This window comes from Sminthopsis crassicaudata, chromosome 3, assembly GCF_048593235.1.
Source record: "Sminthopsis crassicaudata isolate SCR6 chromosome 3, ASM4859323v1, whole genome shotgun sequence".
Classification (NCBI taxonomy): Eukaryota; Metazoa; Chordata; class Mammalia; order Dasyuromorphia; family Dasyuridae; genus Sminthopsis; species Sminthopsis crassicaudata.
This window is the reverse complement of record NC_133619.1, coordinates 430,042,006-430,063,890: the sequence shown is the minus strand read 5'-3', so window position 1 is coordinate 430,063,890 and position 21,885 is coordinate 430,042,006.

The following is a 21,885-nucleotide window of genomic DNA, read 5'->3' as shown; positions in this document are numbered from 1 at the left end:
TTCTTTCCCTTATCACAGAAGCATAGAACTCTACAATTCAAAGAAATCTCATTAAATTCATGTTGTTCAGTCATATACAACTCTTTGTGACCTCATTTGGAATTTTCTTGGCAAAGACACTGGAGTGGTTTCCTTCTCCAGCTCACTTTACCAATGAAAAAACATCTGTAAAGTGAGTTACCCAGACTCACACAGCTAGTAAATGTCTCAGACCACATTTGAACTCATGACTGATACCAGGTCCTGTGCACTATCCATTGTGCCACCTAACTGTGTTAGGTCCATAAGACCATAGATTTTAAATTAGAAAGAACCTTTAATGCCAGAGTCCAATGCCTTCATTTTAAAAATGCAAAGAGACCCAGAGACTTGTTAGTGGACATTGCACCATAAGCAAAGATTGAACCTTAGTCTTCTTGGGTCTTTTTGCCCCAAATATTTTATTCTTCCTACTTTAGCATAAATGGCAAATGTTCATGTAGCCCGTACTTAGACACTTTGATTGCAGAACTCCTTAGAAAGCCTTTACTGTCCAGTGGAAATATCATTGGTTTTAGAGGCAGAAAAGTTGGGTACTACCTGTGTGAATTCAATAAGTGTCTTCACTTGTTGGGACCTCATATACTCTTCATCTGTAAGATGAGAGGGTTGAACTAGACAGATTTAGAATTCCCTTCAGCTCTAGACTTATACATCTCATAGGGCAGCACATTATACTACAGAATAGACCTAACTTGAAGGACATTCCTACTGATATTAAGCCCAAATTGATAGTCTTTACTATTGTTATTCATTGTTACTAGATTTTCCCTAAGGGCCAAAGAGAAGAAATCTCATCCCTCTCTCACATAGTAACCCTTTAAAATGCTGAACATCCCCAAATTTCTTCCACAAATTCTCACTAGACACGAACTTAAGATATTTTATACTCCAGCTATCCTCCACATGTTAAAAGCTCTTTATAAACTGTGGCATTCATAATATAGCATAATACTTTAGATTGGCTAAACCAAGACAAGAGTATGGAAGGGTTCTTAAGTTCTCATTCCTGCAACCTATCCAGAAATATCCTGGTGACAACTCATACAAGATTCTAAGAGCTAACTGTTAACTTTTCAATGTGAGTATTTACACCTCAGAAATAAGCAAATGCCATAAATCAGGATTTCAATTATTATTTTGTTGACTGTTTACATTTAAGAAAGTGATGGAGAAAATGCAGATTAAACTTAAAACTGTTATCTGCTGAATGCAGATCCAAGTATACTATTTTCATTTTGTTGCTTTTTTTCCTCATTGTTTTTCCCTTTTGATCTGATTTTTCTTTTACAACATGACTAATATGGAAATATGTTTTAAATGATGATACATGTATAATCTATATTAGATTGCTTGCTCTCTTGGGAAAGGAGGAGGAAAAAAGAAAAAAATGGCACTTAAAATTTTGCAAAAATGAATGCTGAAAACTATCTTTACATATAATTGGAAAAATCAAATAGTATTGAAGGAGAAAAGATGAGAAGATAGAAAAAAAAATCTATATCATCCCTACTTTTTTTTTTTTGAAGAGCTGGAAATTATATTTTTAACAATATACCCCCAGGTATCGTTCTTCTTAATTCAGCCCAAAGTCATGGTTGCTTTTCTGACAACCATATTACTATTTTTATATTTTGGCAAAGCAGTCAGGGTTAAGTGACTTGGCCAGGGCCATGCAGCTAGAAAGCATCAAGTGACTAAAGCTTTGAACTCAAGACCTTTTGGCTCCCAGGCTCTATCTACTAAGCCATTTACCTGCCCCTAACTATATTACTACTAATTATTATGGAGTTTGCAACCAAGTAAAATTGCTAGATAGCTTTTAGATAGACAACTTCTAACATAACCAGCTTTTCCCTATATTTTACTTTTGAAATCAATTCTTGAGCCCAAGTTTCACATTTATAACCGCTAAATTTCATTTTATTAAATTTAACGCAATGTCCTAGCTATCAAAAACTTCTTGGATAATCTACTTCTCCCTGGCTTTGTGTCATCTGAAAATTTCATAAACCTATCATTTATGCCCTCACCAAGCCTTAAAACAAATATTAAATAGCACAGTTTGAAATACAGATTGCTAAAACAATTTACTGGAGATGCCCTCCTAAGTCTATGTCAAAATATTAATGACTATTTGGAGTGCAACCATTAAATTATTTCAAAATCTATCTAATTATTTTACCACCCAGCTCACGTCTCCATCTTTCCCATAAAAATCATATGAAACGTTTTCAAACACTTCCTAAAAACCTAGGCACTATCTAGAAGTTACCATGTTGCTCAGAAGCAGCTTCCTGTCAAAAACGGTACTAAGGTGAGACTGGAAGAGACTGTTCTTTATGAAGTAATAGGTGTTCTCTGTAAGTGGTACCTCCTTATCTCTTTAATAGTAAAGTCTAAAATTTTGTGAAAAAGCAAATTCAAGTTTTTTTACTAGAATTTAGAGACTCCATTCTCCTCTCTTCTTTTAAACATTAGGAGTACATGTGTTCTCCTGTAATTCTGAAATATCCTTCTCATTTTCCATCATCTTTCAAATGTCAGAGAGAGGATGGTTCAGAAAATACATCTAGTAATTGGGGCTATAGATTGAATGATTAGGGACTTAAATTCATCAAAGGTAGTTTTTCTCTTCACCAGTATTATTTCTCTTTTGTATCCAGAATTTCATTCGTAAGAATTTCCCAAAGGGGAATATAGAATTTTAGTCCATGGGATTCTCTTTGTACTACCTTTGAATCATTTCAATTCTGTTTTATCAAGATCTAGGGTTTACATTAGAGAATGTCTAACTTTCTTCTCCTTTTCTGCAACAAACTCTCTCCCTCACAAAGTTCCCATGATTTCTACCCTCATCAGACAGGTTCTCCCTGGTGTAATAACCAGATTCAGAATAGAATTTCTCATTGTTAGTCATTTCAAGCTTTAGAAGGATATAATTATTCATGTCAAGAAGATAGTAGCTCTTCTGCTTTTGGTTATGGGATTGGGCAGGGGGCAGTCAATATTATTAATATAGCATGTTTTTATGCCATACTTGAGATTTGTTTCCCCAAATGATCTATTTCTCACTTTTTTCTAGGGAGTCTGTAGCATAATCTCATAAGAATCATAGTACCAAAGGAAAGATGTAAGAAAACAGTCCCAACCCACTAATTTTCAGAGGTGAGACATCCATAGGTAATAAGCTTCAGACTTTAATGATTTATTCATTTTTCACTGACTTTTTTTTCTTCTGTTAATTTTATTTTTAAAAAAATTAATGTGGGATGGCTCTTTGGGAGAGAAAGGATGCTGGATGGAATTTTTATTGTGTAAAAACAAAAAATATCAATAAAAATATATTTTAAAAAAAGAAATTGTTGTTTTTCCCTCAATTTACCTGAAATACTTTGTGTTATGTTTTCTAACTATGATTCCTGAATTTCCTTACTTTAATTTACCTTTATATTATATATTGCTACCCATCCCTAGTATCTATTTTACATATCAAATGTCTTTTGCAGAAATCATACTCTATGAAATGCAAATTGAAACAACTCTGAGGTATGAGAAACTTTACATCTATCAGATTGGCTAAGATGACTGGAAAAGATAATGATAAATGTTAGAGGGGACACATTGGAACACTAATTCATTGTTGGTAGAGTAATGAACTGACCCATCAATTTCAAAGAGTAATTTGAAATTATGTCCAAGGGCTATAAAACTGTGCATACTCTTTGATCTAACAATGTCACTACTGGGTCTGTATCCCAAAGAAATCATAAAAGAAGGGAAATAGTTGTAGCAATTCATTTTAAGGTGGCAAAGAACTAGAAATTGAGTTGATGCCCATCAAATGGAGAATGGCTGAGGTATTCAACTTATGGTAGGAGAAAAGAACACTGGATTTGATATTTGAAAGATCAAGCCTGCCACTATTTTCTCAGGAAAGTCTCAACACTGAGGCATGAAATCCATTTCTGAAAAGAATTGAGCAATGTTCTTTGGGCCTTAGTTTCCTCATTTCTTAAATTGTTAATGATTTAGAAGACCTCAAAGTTATCTTCTAGCTCAAAAATGCTGATTCCAAGAATTTCAGATCAGGTAGATGGTACAAGTGATGTTAACATCTATGTAAATGAAGTTGATAATTGGGAATGGCAAAACATCAGGTGATGTTTCAACTGCATTGGCTAGGAAACTAGCTTCCTTTCTCACTATTAGGGAAGAGAGACTAGAGTCAAACTTAGGATAGGGTATCTAGGGTATTATTATAGGGCATCAACAATTTTTATTGGCAATAATCTTCTGCTTCCTTGTTCCCCTGTCTCATAAATTGTGACATAACAATATTCCTATAGAAGCACCATGATTCCATTTGTAATATCTACTTCCTCCCATCTTCTTCTGGAGATTTGTTAGCATGACAAGACCCTCTGGGGTAAATTGAGCTTTACACAACCAACATCCTCAACTTGAATTTGTCTGGCATCAGAATTCCTAATCATGGCTTTGAGACAGACCTTGCTACAATAATCACTTTTGTCTTTCTTTTTATGGTCATATTATATAGAATTTCTAGATGTTTCTTCTGCCAGTAGGAAGGAAACTCCAAATGGCTTTAAAGACTCAAATCTCATTTGTACCAACCAAAATCACATGCCATATTTTTTAAAGTTATCTTTAAGGAATAATCAAAAGTTAAATTACATTCTATGTAAGGCTAAGAAACTAAAATTCTAAAGTCTACTTATAAATTGCAAGTCATAGTACTTAATCTGAAAGGATCTGATCTTTTATCATTCCTCTCTCTTTTACACAGATGTGTTACAGCTGGATAAACTCAAATTGGCTTATAGAGTGAGAGTCTTTAAAAATAATTCCTATGGATTGTCATCCAGGGTCTTCATATCTAGTTTCTGATCATTTCAGGACATATCATTCTGTAAACCATTATTAATTATTCACACATGAAAAACACTATTTTGGGGAATTCCCCAAAGTGTCACAAACAGTTATCTAAAGGAATTCAATCTTAAGTAATAATAATTCTTTGAGAAGTAACCACTTTATTGAGTTCATTTCTTTTCCTTCTTTATTTTGAGATATAATAGAGTATATGTATATTCATAAAAAATTATATCATATTTTTGCAGACTTTCATGCAAAGAATGTTTTAAGACTTGTTTTAAACCCTTCCCCTTATGTCTGAAACATTCCTCTTTCTCATCTCTGCTACTTAGAATTCTAATTTCTTTCAAAGTTCAACTTAATGGCTCTCTTATACATAAGCCCTTTTCTGATTTTCCCTTATTATTAGTCTTCCCTAATCTTCATCCTGGAATTACTTTACATTTAGTTTTTATGCACTTTGCTTTACCTTCTCTGTACATGTATAGTCTCCTTTAGTACAGAATTAAGCTTCCTGAGAACAAGGATTTTTTGGGTTTTTTGTTTGTTGGTTAGTTTTGTGGTTTTGTGTAGGGTTTTTTTTTTTTTTGGTACTTATAGTACTTGGCATAAAATGTGGCACATAGAAGTTTTAAATAAATATTTATTGAATCAAATCAGATAGAAACTCATGCACCAAATAAAATTGTAGATAAAAAATATTCAAGGTTTTTCATACATGGCAGTGAAGATTCAAAATAAAATAATATTCTTTAACAAGTACATTTTGAAGATTGGTAATGTGGTTTTCTTGGATCCCATTTTTCTTCTGAATAGTAGCAATTTCTGGATACTTCTTAATATCTTGGAAATACTACATTGCTAAGTTGATTTTGAAACTGAAACATCAATCTATTCAGGATAACACAAATGAGTCTTGATAATGGCTTCATATGACTATCATTCTATTTCTGTTCTGAAAAATTATCATAATCTTGGAAAACTTAAAAAGCACTTGGTAAGAAATTTGGAATGGTCATACCAGAAACCATCAAATATGATTATGGTCATGTAAAAGGAAGGAAAATGTAAATGATACATCTTTCCTTGGTGATTGAAAAGTAAAAGCAGAGAGGTTTCATTTTTGTATGCATTATGTAGAATAAAGTGATACCCAGAATGTCTATTACTTCTATTATCTCTGCTTGCCTGCCCTCTGCAATGATCAGTTTCTCTGCTCTGTTTATTTTGGATGCAATTCGAAAGTAGATTTTCTCTTTGTCATTTTCTTAGTGTTTGGCTCATAGTATCCCACAGAGTTGATAAGATTTATATCAAAAAGCATACTTTCTGCTTTATAAATGGCCCAGTTAAAAGTCAATTATCATTTACATTGCCATGATATTTAAACAAAATTCATTCTCAACTATGGTTCTTGGTAAATATGGTATATGTATTAAGCACTCAAGGATAAAACATTTTTACCACATGGTAAGTTTGCAATGCTAACTTGTTATTTTTTTTTTTACTATGACTATTATTTTACTTTTAAAACTCAGGTGCTTCTTATACAAACTCATTATAAAAAAAAATGGTCCCTCATGGTACACACATGGTACATAGCCAAAAACTACATTCCCTAACTCTAGAGACTTTGCAAGAAGCAGACATGAAACCACTCCAGTGACTCAGGAAATGACTTTACTCTAAAGTCTTTCCCTTCCCACATTTATATTCCTTCCATTGATAGATATGTTTGTTTATTTTGTTTTACTTTTTGGTGTCTTTTGTCACTAAGCAGAAGTGCTGTCAATATACCTTCCTAATTTATTAGTACAGATGGTTCTTGCTTTACATAAAAGATAAAAGAACCATTCTGAAGAGCTCTATTAAAACAATTTTGAAGAGCTGCAAATTTCTCCACAGATGTGGGGGAAGGGAAGAAGGGAGAAAAGGAAGATGAAAAGAAGGAAGAAGGTAGCAGAACGTGGAGGAAAGGGGTTGGCACACAGTTCAAGGAGGGAGGGGAGCAGATAAGATTTTTTAAATGATAGTTTATGACATCTTGATGAAAGTTATCAACCCAGCAGTTTAGTGATTGATAATTTATAACATAGTTCTTCTTTGTTAATGGTGTTGCCAAGATACTAAGAGACAGGCTGTTTTCCAGAGCTAAGTCTAAAAAGGAAACTGCTCTAAGTTTGGCATAACAACAATACTTTATGCTCATCTCTGAGTAATCTCAACCACAGCAAAATCCCAAAATTGGTTCATATATATATATATATATATATATATATATATATATATATATATATATATATATATATATTGGCTTTGACCAGTGCCAGGTATTCTCTGAGTTCCAGACAAACACCTGTTATATGTTCTGTTCTGGTCAAGAAGCCTGGCTATAAATGGAACTTGTGACATTGCTGCTGTTATCCCCTCACTGTCAGAGCTACAGCTCACTATATAGTCATTAGTATAAGTGCTGAAATTTGGTCAAACTAAAACAGACACCCCTCTCCACCCCCACCCCCCAACTAGGGATGGGGCTCTGGCCCATGTGTCTTTGCTTGCAAGCCTTTTCCTTCATTTTGAAATTAAACTTCTGTTGATTCCTGTCTCTAGCTTGCTTTGCTTGGCTCTGGAGATCCACAGTTCTAGAGGCTAGTTTGGTCTAGTTGACACTATATATAACTGAGACATGACAAAAAACTTCTTGAAATTTAGCAGACTTGATTACTATCCATTGCTGATAATTCACAAAGGAACAAATGATATAGTCAGAAAAATCCTGTACAAAACTTGTATGAATTAATGTTGTGTGAATTAAGCAGAACTAAGATATTATTTTCACAGTGACCATAACCATGTAAATAAAAACAGCACAGAGGGACTTTAGAACACTGCCCAATTCATGGACCAGTTGTGACTTCAGATGGTAAAGCATGAATTATGTTTTTTGGCAAAAAAGGGGTAATGAGTGGATTATAGCTTCAAAGTGACTCAGAGCTAATGTGTTGATTTGTCTAATTTATGGGAGAAATTAACATCATACTATTAACAGCTAATTATTAATATGTGATACATCCTTTCCCTTTTATTTCTGTTAAAATCTAATTCCTAAAAAGTTAATCAGTCTCTGAAGGGTATGGCTGAATGATGAGATTTGCTCCTAACAGCCAAGGCACATGCTCATTAACTTTGATCAGGTTGGATCCCACCCAACTGGAAAACCAAATTTTTATTTAGAATATAAAGGGAATCCAGTCTAAGAGAGCCTCTTCCTAGAACAGGAAGTCCCTGACCTTTAGAGTTCAGTGCAAATTAACTCAAGGAGAAAACTAGACAGAAAGGTCAGGATGGAGAAAGTTTCCCCTTACCTAGATCCTTTGAAGATTCAGAGTCTTATGATCAAGCTACCTTCTCAGCAGATAGAACTGAAGACTTAGCAAATCTCCTCATTAAATGTTCACCAATCAGGATTAATTTTCACTTGCCAGGGGAGTTCTCCTTCAGCAGGTATTTCAGGGTCTCACTTGGCATCTTTGCTTACTAAGAAAAATCACTGACCATCAATTTATTGTCAACTAACCAAATCAATAATTTGATTATTAATTATACAGAAACTCTTGTCTCTGGGGGATTTTCATTCATCTCACAAGATGAATGAACAATTCTTTGTTATAAGGGAAAATTCTAATAGGTGAGGGCATGGGAGACATTAGGAAGTGACAACAATGTAAAGGAGAGTAACAATAAAATTTCATAGACCTCAAATGGAAAAATTTAGAGGTAAAAGGAGAGTATTTGTCATTGCTAGGCAAGATCAGGATATTGCAAGAATAATTAAATATATTCTGCTGATCCCAAAAGGCAGAAGTAAAAGAAAATGGTGGAAGTTGCTAAGAGGGAAAATTTATCTGAATATAAAGAAAAACTTCCTAACAATTGGATCTACTTGAAACTGGAATTGGCTTTCTCAGAAGGCCATGGATCACTCCTCACAGGGAGAGCTTCAAGAAACGAAATGGACATTTGTTGGCATGATTTTGTCAGATTTGAGACCAGGGAATTCTTGTCAGGGAATTATTTGTCAGATATAGTTTGGACTATCAAACCTAAGTAATACCTTCATCTCTAAAAAATCTTTAAATCTGTGAAATACAAATCATGGCCTCAAAAATGGACACAATTCCTAGAAACGAACAGAATATTCCTACTACTTACAGCATTTGATATAATTTAAACTTGCTCTCTCTAAAGTCAATTCCTCTACCAGATATATTCATAAATATACTAGCTAGTATAGCAAATACATCCAGTCTGATTTTACTACAGTTATTTTAGTCTTCCTGTGAATAGAAAAAAGAAACACTTCAATTTGAAACACTAGTGATCCCTTGAGTTTCAATTCAAATACAAAGCTTTCAAGTAGGTATCTACTTGGCCAAAACATCTTTGATACAAAATTTGGAAAGTAATTAGCCTGGCGCAAAGCTGATACTTAATAAAAAATATTCCCTTCTTTTCATCTTTTCTTTTCAACTGTAGATATGGAGATATTAGATTTATTGTTGGAAGATACCCAAAATGTTATCTTCATCGATTCTTCCCTTAATTTTAATTTTAAAAAGTTCTCAAAGGTAAAGTGATCTGTCCTATTTCACTCAGGTAATACAAAGCACAGCCAGGATTCAAAAGTAGATGCCCTGTTTCCAAATTCAGTGTTTTCCATCTTACCTTTCCATGGAAGAATACAGTTCCTATACTCAAAAAAATTGTAATCTATTAGGATAAATAAGATAAATATGTGAATGAGTATAATCTAAAATAAAGGAGAAGTTCAAACAAAGATATGAGAGATTTGAGAAATAAGAAGTTACTGGACAGTATCAAAGAAAGCTTCATGAAGAAGATAGTATCTGAGTTGTACCCTGAAGCATAATGTCTTGGTAAATAAAGAGAAAAAAAAATAGTCAAGAACTGAGTAAAGAAAAGGCTGGAGTAAAAGAATGTTCAAATTCAGGATATAAGAAAGTGGAGTGCCTCAATTGATTGTTAATCTAGTGAATTTCATGTTAAGAGTGTATAATCTTAGATATGCCAGATTAAGGATATTAGAAGAGATAGAATGAAAATGAGCCTCTATCTTGGAAATTAACACAGGAGTGGAACCTTCAAGGACATTGATGAGGATATAGTTGCAAGAAGGACCATAAAAAGGTGATATCAATGGAATACAAGACAAGATAGCCAGAAAATAAACCTCAGATGAAATAAGAATGAACTGAAGTAAGGTTTAGCAGATGCAATAGGATGGTTGCCAAGACAACACAACTTGGACTTGGACTGGGCATGTGCAAACTGTGCAAACTGTGCAAACTGCAGTGAACAACTGAGGTGGGACAGCAAAAGCTGACTTTTGAAGTGAGAGCAGGATGATGGCAGCAAACATGCTTATAGAGGAAGAGAATGGAAGGTATCTTAATGAACATGAAAGAGTATTTGTAGAAAAGAGTTGGATTTGATCTATGCATGTGAATAAGTCTAGTTCCCAAAGCTTTAGCCAGAGTTAAGCATGCTCAATAAAATAGTCAAATAAAAGAAAATTTCTCTACATTACTCGTGGTATATCAAGAGGCTGGGTTGGAATTGGGAATCTGGAAAAAAGGCAGAGGAAAGATTTCAACAAGAACAGATATCAAGGAAGATCATGCTAAGCATGAATCAAAGGTGGAAAACTGAATTGGTTTAAGAGAAATCCAGGTCACCCTGAAATACAGAGTAAGTATAGGAAATTGCAATAAAGTTGCAAAGGAAACAATGAAGGCAAGAAACAAGCATCTATTAAGCAACTGATAAGTGCCAGGCACTGTGCTAAACATTTTGTAAATGTTATCTTATTTGAACCTTACAACAACCTTGGAAATTAGGTGCTATTATGATCCCTATAAGAAAACTAACTAGACAGAAGCTAAGTGACTCACTCAGGCTCACACAGCTTTTAAGCGTCTGGGGCTGTATTTGAACTCAGATCTTCCTAATCCCAGGCCCAACACTCTGTCTACTACGCCATCTAACTAAAGAGAAGTTTGAATTAGATCATAAGGTACTTTGCAAGGCTAAGGCAGTTTATTTTACTTTATAAACAAATAGGAACCAGTGAATGTTTTAAGCAGAAAATGATATGGTCAGTCTGAGCATTAAGTAATAATGTGAGTAGGTATTAAAAAGAAACAAGAGGCTGTGAAAACAGCTCTAGTGAGAGGTAGCAAGCATCTAAACTAGATTTGAAACAAGTATTTATGGAAAGAGGAATGGACTCAACATAATTTTCTGAGAGTGAATCAGTGGCAATTGTTGAAATGTGAGGATGCCAGAGATTAAAAAAAAGAGAGAGAGAGAGCAAGAAAAGAATCAAATGTGACCCTGAATTTTTTAATCTTTATGTCTGGGAAAATAGTGGAGCTATCAATAAAAATAGAAAAACTATGAGAAAGAACAGGTCCTTAGGGCAGGAATTATAAGTCACTTCAAGACAAATTCAGTTTGAGATGATAGCAGGATATCCAGCAAGCAGCAGTAGATGCAGGACTAGAATTCACTTGGTTAACTACATTGAAGTGACCATTGGAATAATAAATATGGATGATGAGGCTACCAGTGAAAAAGAATAGAGAAAATGAACAAAAAGCCTTTGGGGAGATCCACATGCATGGAGTACAAGAAAGATGAGGAGCCAGCATAGGAAACCAAAAAAGGGAAAGAAATAGGATCTGAGCCAAGAAAAAGCCCAGATTCATGGAATCCAAAGAAGAAAGGAGTATGAAATATAGGCTCTATATTACAAAGTGATCAAAAAGGATAAATGCCATAGAAAGTTCTGATAAAAGTTTATTGCATTTAGGCAAAAGGGGGGTTGTTAGTGACTAAGGATTTTCAGCAGAATATTGGGAATTGGAAGCAGTTTGTAAGAGTTTAAAAAGAGACTGAATATTATCATGTAATTAAGAAATAATATAAAATGAGTGAAAAAAACTACTTGTCTTAAAGCCTTCAATATGAAAAAATTACTCACTCTCCACAAACTACAACCCACCAGCAATGTGATTGTTGTAAACATAGTCACTGAAGCAGAGACAGACAACTGCAACCTGATAGTAAAGTCAGTTATTTTGTTGGGTACTGATGACATCCAACAAGTTATAGTGAGGTACAACAAATCACAAAGGTGGGGAGTTGTCTGGAATGAATTCATAGCTCAAACTATTTCCAGGGCAAGGCTAAGATAAGCAAAGTTCCTAGTGAATTCACAATTAACAAGGGGAGAGGTAGGAACTTTTCTGGGAAAAGATCCTACAGATGTGCTAATTATGGCAACTGTGCACATTAAATCAGTCACTGTCATGGTCATCCTGTTTATAAAAGATAATCTCAGGAACTGACATTTATAGTTTAACCTCCAGATTGCATAAGGTAACAGTGGGCATCAGTACAAGATAGCTCTGGCTATACAAGTTATCTCCACAGGGTCATCTTGTTCCTCACTAAAGCCTACATGGATACTTAGTTGGTACTAGGGAATGGTATTTTGCTGGGTCCATTCACCCATGACCCACTAATGAATTTGAGTAGAAGCACAAAGCCAAGCAGAAACAGATCATAATTCCTCTAACTTCTTTTTAATGATACAAATAAGCATCTGTTTTCTGATATTACCTACTATCCTGCTCCCTAGGACTCCCCTGACAGAAAGAGAGAGACAGAAAGAAAGAGACAGAGACAGACAGGCAGAGAGAGAAGTTGAGTTGAATTATGTATTTAACATAATACAGCAAAGTACAAAATCTAGCAAGTTCCAAGAAGCTAAATAGTCTTCTAGTATATATGCTCACCTAAGTCCTCAAGCACAATAGCTGCTTCCAGAAGACTAACCTATCTTAAATATAAAGCTTATCTCCAGAAAGTTGATTATTATTTATGAAATTTGGAGACTGTAGCAGCTCATGAAACAGATAAAAATTCAAGCTATCTCACAATCCTTGATTATCTCTTCTTTTCCCACTTTAATACTGGGGGAGAGGGACTGATGAAATATGGGGACAAAGGATATTAAGAATCTCTGGAATATTGCTATATTTACTTCTGAAATCAAAGTCTTTTGGTATGAGACTTTCTTCATCAGTGCAGATAAATACCCTGGCTTGAGTAAAGAGTTGGGGGGAAGGGGGCAGGAAGAGGTGAGGAGGGCAGTTGGCAAGAGAGAAGAGAGTTCTTTGAGCTTTCTTTGAGTTGTCTTCAGGTCACTGGGTCTCTTCACATTATGAATGCTTCTGGTTTCCAGAAAGAAGTTAGAAGAACCCCACCGAAGGATACTAAAAGAAAATATTGGGAAGACATAAAAGATTCTCCCAGGCTCTATCTTGTCTCTCTGTCCAAATGGCTACACTAAAGACTTCAGGAAACACACCCTGGAGGAGATGTAGGACTCTGATTCAGCTGAGTTAGCTTATTCCCAATGGAAAAGAATTTCCATTCCATATTGCCTGGCATATATTTTCCAATGTATGATATATCTAAATTCTGTTTTGCAATCTAATTGAATAAATAGGCTTCTTTGAAAATTGTTACTAGTATTTTGTAGGAAGAAAGTCATCTTGGGGCCCTATTTTTCCCCAATAATTAGTATGAACTTGAAAATCACAGCCCCCCATTACTAATATTTAAAGAAGCATATAAATATAGTTGCAGTCCCTTCATCTAAGGAGAGTAAAGTGGCAAAATTTCTGACCACAACTTCCTGTTCTCCCTCATAACTGAAAATAGAATCTTCTATAGAGAAGGATTGGAGACCAAGAGGTTGGAGGTGTTTATTCTGCTTCCCTTCAAGCCACACAAAAAGATTCCTCCCATCTTCATGCAACATGTAGGGAATGGTATTCACAACATATAGACATTGGTACACTTCAAAGGGTTAAGGAAGTAATGAGAGAACAATCAACATCTCTTCCCTTAAGATGTATTCTAAAGTTTTCCATCTTTGGACTAGAACTCTCCCTGGCCCAGGTGTACACTTAGCTCACCCAAGCCCTCAATCCATCTTAGCCAAAATTACAATTTTTGACTAAATTAGATAAATTAATTCAGTTCAAACATCACTCAAACCACTTATTTAAATAGTTTTATCATTTACTTAATTGACTTGATGATTCAGTTTAGACCAAATGATTAAACAGATTGTAGTTGAAGTTGGAGATGTAGTCACACTTGGTCTTCATCTATTTTGGCAAGAGACTTCATCTTTCAAATACTAGAGATTTTTACTGTAATAATTAGCTGTAATTGGATCTATTTTTTGAAGAATGATCCTAGACAGAATTTAGTGCTGGGATCATCAAAGCCCCCAGTCTCCTAAACAACAGCAATGATGGATTTCTGTGGCCAAAATCAGGCTTTTATGGATTTAAAACCTGTTAAAAAAAATTTTCCATACAAATAACAATAGTAGACACATTGTTAATTTTATACAATGTCAATTTAAAAAAAGGAAAAACACACCCTAATCCTTCTGAATACCTAACACCAAGGAAAGAGTATAAGGCATTGAGGACGATGGATGATGCCGTTATTTTCCACTAACAATTTGGAACCTCATTTCATTACAAAGAAAGAAAGAAGGAAGGAAGGAAGGAAGGAAGGAAGGAAGGAAGGAAGGAAGGAAGGAAGGAAGGAAGGAAGGAAGGAAGGAAGGAAGGAAGGAAGGAAGGAAGGAAGGAAGGAAGGAAGGAAGGAAGGAAGGAAGGAAGGAAGGAAGGAAGGAAGGAAGGAAGGAAGGAAGGAAGGAAGGAAGGAAGGAAGAGAGGGAGGGAGGGAGGGAGGGAGGGAGGGAGGGAGGGAGGGAGGGAGGGAGGAAGGAAGGAAAGACAATCTGTGTTTTAGCATTTTTGGTTTGTAATAAAGGAAGAGAGATTAAACTTGTCTTGGCCCCAGTGTGCAGAGTGAGAGACAATTAACAGACATTTCAGAGGAGGCATTCAAAATGGAAAGAAATATTCCTTAGGAGAAGAATGAGCTACATCCATAAAGTCTAGACGTCCTCATCATTAGAGGTATTCCAATAAAGTCTGGAGTGAAAGAGGAAAAAAAAAAAAGAATAAGCATTTATTAATCACCTATTATGTACCAAGCATCTTACTAAGTGCATGATAAATGCCTTATTTGATCTTTAAAACAGCCCTCTGAGGTAATCATTATCATTACCTCCAATTTGCATTTGAAGAAACTGAGGCAAATAGTTAAATGACTTATCCTGAGTGATTTTCTCAGAGCCTTTTTAGCCAGGTGACCCTGGAAAAACTACTTAATTCTGTTTGCCTCAGTTTCCATTCTATAAAATGAGAAGGAAACAGCAAACTATCCCACCCCATCTTTACCAAGAAAATCTCAAATGGGGTCAGAAAGAATAACATGATTGAAATATGACTCTACAACAAGAAAATTCAACCCCTTTGTTTTACAGATGTTTGCAAGAAGTTAGATGATCTCCCCAGGGTCAGTATAAGATTTGAACCCACATTTTCCTGATACTAAGTCTAGTATTTTATTTTCTGTTGCTAAACATGAGAAAAATTTCTTTAGGAAATGGTGATTTTTAGAGTCAAGGTTTTTCCTTTTATCCATTTCCCATTTATTGACATCATTAGCTTGTTTCAATAAATATCATGCTTCAGATATCATTATTTACCAGCAGAATATTCTTTTCATCCCTATCTTTTCTTCTAATTTGATGCCGACTTTGACGTTTGCTCCAAAAAGCTGATAGTCTAAAAATAAATAACTGACTTGGAAGTGACTAAAAATTGGATAATAGTCATTTCTTATACAACATTTTAATTGTGAAGTTTTTTGACTATGTTTTCAGTCTTATAGATTTTGGTACATTTAAGACAGAACTCTCAATTATGCCCACTTCACCTTTAGTAAACATGCCATCTTTTATATTTTGTGTGCTTATAACCTCCCTAAATGCTTGAGAGAAAGCCCTAGTTTATGGAAATCATTGTCAAAGCACTACTCTCTTAACACCATGCAAAATTCTCCAGTCAATTGGTGCGTCATCTGTTATTGACGAATAGGGCTTTTAAATTGTGAAAATGGTTTGCTTGGCCAGTCATTTTGGTCAGTTTCCAACCATAACATATCTTGAGATATTGAATCCAACATCTTTAAAAAGACATTGGACTTGACCTACACCTGGGATTATTCATTACAGAAACTTATTTGAATCTCATTCAATTTTAAACCTCCATACTATAAAAGATGCTGGCATACAAAGAAAAATATATTAAAGCAATTACATAGACTAAGTCATTCTTCTTTTCCCTGTCCCTTTTCCAACCACACAACAAACTCCTCTCTACTTTTATCCTACAATATAAACTCAAGATCCTATAGAATAAAATTTTAGTTTAATGAATATCTGCTCATGATTAACAAATAACATTTAGAAAAAGAAAAATGTTCCTTTTATAATAATGAAACTAAGTAAAATAAAACAGGTTTCAAAATTCCTTTCTTATGAAAAATGAAATGGCTCATTAACCAAATTCATAACAACCTATTCTGGCTATCAAAGTCAAATATAGGAATAACCTATAAACCTTAATAGTCTCTTATGTTATTTGTAGCCTGATGTTCTATAATTATTGAATTTTCCTCTCAAATGCTTTTAAGTTCCACCTTTTCTTTATATATACTCTGTTTCTATACACACAACCTAAGAATATCTAGGTTATTTCAACAAAGCTATATTGAAGGGTGTTATTTGCCAAGATGCCTCTGTGTTTACAATGAAGGCAAACCATACCTTTTTTAAAGTTCTTGCAAAGAAATTGCTATGCCTTATTAGTGAATTTATATAACTACCAAACCTTGGAGTTGAATTCAAAGTTAGAAGGGATCTTATTCTACATACCAAACGATTCTAAAATATTCTCCAGCAATACTCATGATAGGTCATGGATCATGCTTGACCAATTCCTAGAATGGGGAACTTATTACTTTGTATGTTTCATTTATAAAAACCTGTAATCATCGAATTATATGAAAGTTATTCCTTATACTGAACTAAAATGTAGTTCTCTGAAACTTCCACTTATCAATCCTTTCTCTATCCTGTGGAACTACACCAAATGAATCAAATCCCTTTTTTCCAAATGATAGACATAAAAATATTTGAAAAATTATCTCATCCCAACATCCAAGTTCTATTTAATTTAAAACAATTTCCATTTCTTCAATCATTTTTCATATGACAAAATAATGAATTTCATTAACTATTCAAGTTAGTCAGTATGCTCTTTTTTTGTCAATTTTTTAAATAAAGATTTATATTTTCAAAACATATGCATGGATAATTTGACATTGACCCTTGCATGGTTTCAGATTTTCTCCTCCTTTTCCCTACCCTCTCCCCTAGATGGTAAGCAATCCAGTATATGTTAAACATGTTTAAAATATATGTTAAATCCAATGTGTATAAAAATATTTATACAATTCTCTTGCTACACAAGAAAAATCAGATTAAGCGAGCAACAACAAAAAGAGTGAGAATGTTATGTTGTGATCTACACTCAGTTTGCACAGTCCCCTCTCTGGGTGTAGATGGCTCTTTTCATTTCATGATTATAGGAACTGGCATCAATTATCTCATTGTTGGAAAGAATCACGTTCATCAGAATTGATCATCTTATAATATTGATGTTGCTGTGTACAATGATCTCTTGGTTCTGCTCATTTCACTTAGTGTCAGTTAATATATCTCTCTCCAGGCCTCTCTAAAATCATCCTCCTGATCATTTCTTATAGAACAATAATATTCCATAACATTCATATATCATAACTTATTCAGCCATTCTCCAACTGATGAGCATCCACTCAGTTTCTAGTTTCTAGCCACTACAAAAAGGGCTGCCATAAACATTTTTGCACATGTAGATCCTTTTCCTTCCTTTAAGATCTCTTTGGAATATAAACCCAACAGAAACACTGCTGGGTCAAAGAGTATGCACAGTTTGATAACTTTTTTTAACATAGTTCCAAATTGTTCTCCAGAATGGCTGGATCCATCCTCAATTCCACCAACAATGTATTAGTGTCCGTTTTCCCACATCCCCTCCAACATTCATCTTTGTCTTTTCTTGTCATCATAGCCAATCTAAGAGTTATATAGTAAAATCTCAGAGTTGTCTTAATTTGAATTTCTCTGGTCAATAGTGATTTAGAGCACTTTCTCATGTGATTAGAAATCATTTTAATTTCTTCATCTGAAAATTGTATGTTCTTATTCTTTGACCATTTATCAATTGGAGAATGGCTTGATTTCTTATAAATTAGAGTCAATTCTCTGTATATTTTGGAGATGAGGCCTTTATCAGAACCCTTAAATATAAACGTGATTTCCCACTTATTGCTTCCATTCTGATCTTATCTGGATTGGTTTGTTTGTACAAAAACTTTTTAACTTAATATAATCAAAATTATCTATCTGGTGTTCAATTATGTGTTCCAGTTTTTCTTCAGTCACAAATTCCTTTTTTCTCCACAAATCTGAGATATAAACTATCCTATGTTTTTCTAATTTGCTTAAAATATTATTATTTATGTCTAAATCATGAACCCATTTAGATCTTATCTTGGTATGTGGTGTTAGGTGTGAGTCAAGCCCTAATTTCTTCCATACTAGTTCCCAATTTTCCCAGTAGTTTTTGTCAAATAGTGAGTCCTTATCCCAAAAGCTGGGGTTTTGGGGGTTGTCAAACACTAGATTGCTACACCTATTGACAATTTTGTCCCATGATCCTAACTAACTACTCTTTTTCTTAGCCAGTACCAAATGGTTTTTATGATTGCTGTTTCGTAATATAATTTTAGGTCTGGCACAGGTAGACCATCTTAATTAGCATTTTTTTAAATTAATTCACTTGAAATTCTTGATCTTTTGTTCTTCCAGATGAACTTTGTTACTATTTTTTCTAGATCTGTAAAATAATTTAATGGGAGTTTGATTGGTATGGCACTAAATAAGTAGATTAATTTAGGTAGTATTGTCAGCCTACCCATGAGCATTTGATATTTCTCCAATCTGACTTTAATTGTGTGGAAAGTGTTTTTCAGTTATGTTCATATAGCTCCTGACTTTTCCTTGGCAGATAGATTCCCAAATATTTTATACTATAGACAGATACTTTGTTGGTAATGTATAAAAATGCTGATAATTTATGTAGGTTTATTTTGTATCCTGCAACTTTGCTAAAGTCATAAATTGTTTCTAGTAGTTTTTTAGTTGATTCTCTAGGGTTCTCTAAGTATACCATCATATCATCTACAAAGAGTGATAATTTGGTTTCCTGATGACCTGTGCTAATTCTTTTATTCTTTTTTTCTTCTCTTATTGCCAAAGCTAACATTTCTAATATAATATTGAATAGTAATAGTAATAATGGACAGCCTTGTTTCATTCCTGATCTTATTGGGAATGGTTCTAGTTTGTCCCCATTACATATGATGCTTTCTGAAGGTTTTAAATAAATGATATTGATCATGTTAAGGAAAAGTCCATTTATCTCTATATTCTCTAGTGTTTTTAATAGGAAAGGGTGTTGAATGTTATCAAGTGCTTTTTCTGCATCTATTGTGATAACTATATGATTTTTGTTAGTTTGGTTATTGATATAGTTGATTATGCTGATAGTTTTCCTAATATTGAACCAGCTTTGCATTCCTGGTATAAATCCTACTTGGTTCTGGGGATGAATTATCCTGGGGATGACTTTCTGTAATCTTGTTGCTAATATTCTATTTAAGAATTCTGCATCACCTTTCCCAGTAAGATCAGGAGTGAAACAAGGTTGCCCACTATCACCATTACTATTCAATATAGTACTAGAAACGCTAGCCTTGGCAATAAGAGCCGAGAAAGAGATTCAAGGAATTAGAGTAGGAAATGAGGAAATCAAACTATCACTCTTTGCAGATGACATGATGGTATACTTAGAGAACCCCAAAGACTCTGCTAAAAAGCTATTAGAAATAATTCAGAATTTTAGCAAAGTGGCAGGATACAAAATAAATCCACATAAATCCTCAGCATTCTTATATATCACCAACAAAACGCAACAGCAAGAGATACAAAGAGAAATTCCATTCCAAACAAATGTTGAAAGTATAAAGTATTTGGGGAAAAAAAAAAGAATTTTGCATCGATATTCATTAGGGAAATTGATCTATAATTTCTGTTCTCTGTTTTTACCTCCCTGGTTAGCTATCAGCACCATATCTATGTCATAAAAGGAATTTGGTAGGAGTCCTTCATTCCCTATTTTTAAAAATAGTTTGTACAGTATTAGAATTAATTGTTCTTTGAATGTTTGGTATAATTCACATGTAAATCCATGTGGCCCTGGCAATTTTTTTCTTAGGGAGTTGATTAATAGCTTGTTCTATTTCTTTTTCTAAAATGGGAGTATTTAAATAATTTATTTCCTCTTCTGTTAACTTGGGCAATCTATATTTTTGTAGATATTTCTCTATTTCATTTAGATTTTCAAATTTATAGGCATATAGTTGGGTAAAATAACTCCTAATTATTGCTCCAATTTTTTCTTCATTGGTAGAAAGTTCTCCCTTTTTATTTTTGAGACTAGCAATTTGATTTTCTTCTTTCATTTTTCTAATTAAATTAACTAAAAGTTTATCTATTTTGTTGGGGGTTTTTTTTATAAAACCAACTCAGCTTTATTTGCTATTTCAATCGTTTTATTATTTTTAATTTTAGTAATCTCCCCTTTTATTTTTAGAATTTCAAATTTGGTATTTAATTGAGGGTTTTTAATTTGTTCTTTTCCTAGCTTTTTTAGTTGTAAGCCCAATTCATTGATCTTCTCTTTCTCTAAAATTATACAAGTAAGCATCTAGAGATATAAAATTTCCCCTTATAACAACTTTGGCTGCATTCCAAAAATTTTAGTATGTTATCACATTGTTGTCATTCTTCTGGATGAAATTATTAATTATGTCTATGATTTGCTGTTTTACCCATTGATTCTTTAGGATTAGATTATTTAATTTCCATGTGATTTTTATTAAATCATGATCTGGAAAAAAATGCATTCACTATTTCTGCTTTCTGCATTTGATTTTGAGGGTTTTATACCCTAATACATGTTCAATTTTTGTATAAATTCCATGAACCACGTGAAAAAAGTAAACTCCTTTCTGCCTCTATTCAATTTTCTCCAAAGATCTATCATGCCTAACTTTTCTTAAGTTCTTTCTTATTTATTTTGTGGTTTGATTTATCTAGTTCTGAGAGAGCAAGGTTGAGATCTCCCACTAATATAGTTTTGCTATCTATTTTTTCTTTCATCTCCCTTAACTTTTGCTCTAGAAATTTGGATGCTATATCATTTGGTGCACATATTTTAGTACTGATATTGCTTCATTATCTATGGTACCATTTAGTAAAATATAGCTTCCTTTCCCATCTTTTTTAATTAGATCTATCTTTGCTTTTATTTTATCTGAGATCAGAATTGCTACCCCTGCTTTGTTTTACTTCACCTGAAACAATAGATTCTGCTCCAGCCCTTTACCTTTACTCTGTATATATCACCATGCTTTAAATGTTCTTTTAACAGCATATTGTAGGATTCTGACTTTTAATCTAGTCTGATATCTGCTTCTGGTTTTATGGGAGAGTTCATCCCACTCACATTTACAGTCAAAATAGCTAATTCTGTATTTTCTAACATCTTATTTACCCCAAGTTATGCTTTTCTCTTTCCTTTTCCCCTTCTCCCCTCCCCACTGTTTTCCTTTTGATGACCAGCTCCCTCAACAGCTCTTCCCCTTTTAAGCCCTTCCCACTTTTTTATACCTTTCCCCTAATAAAATAGGATC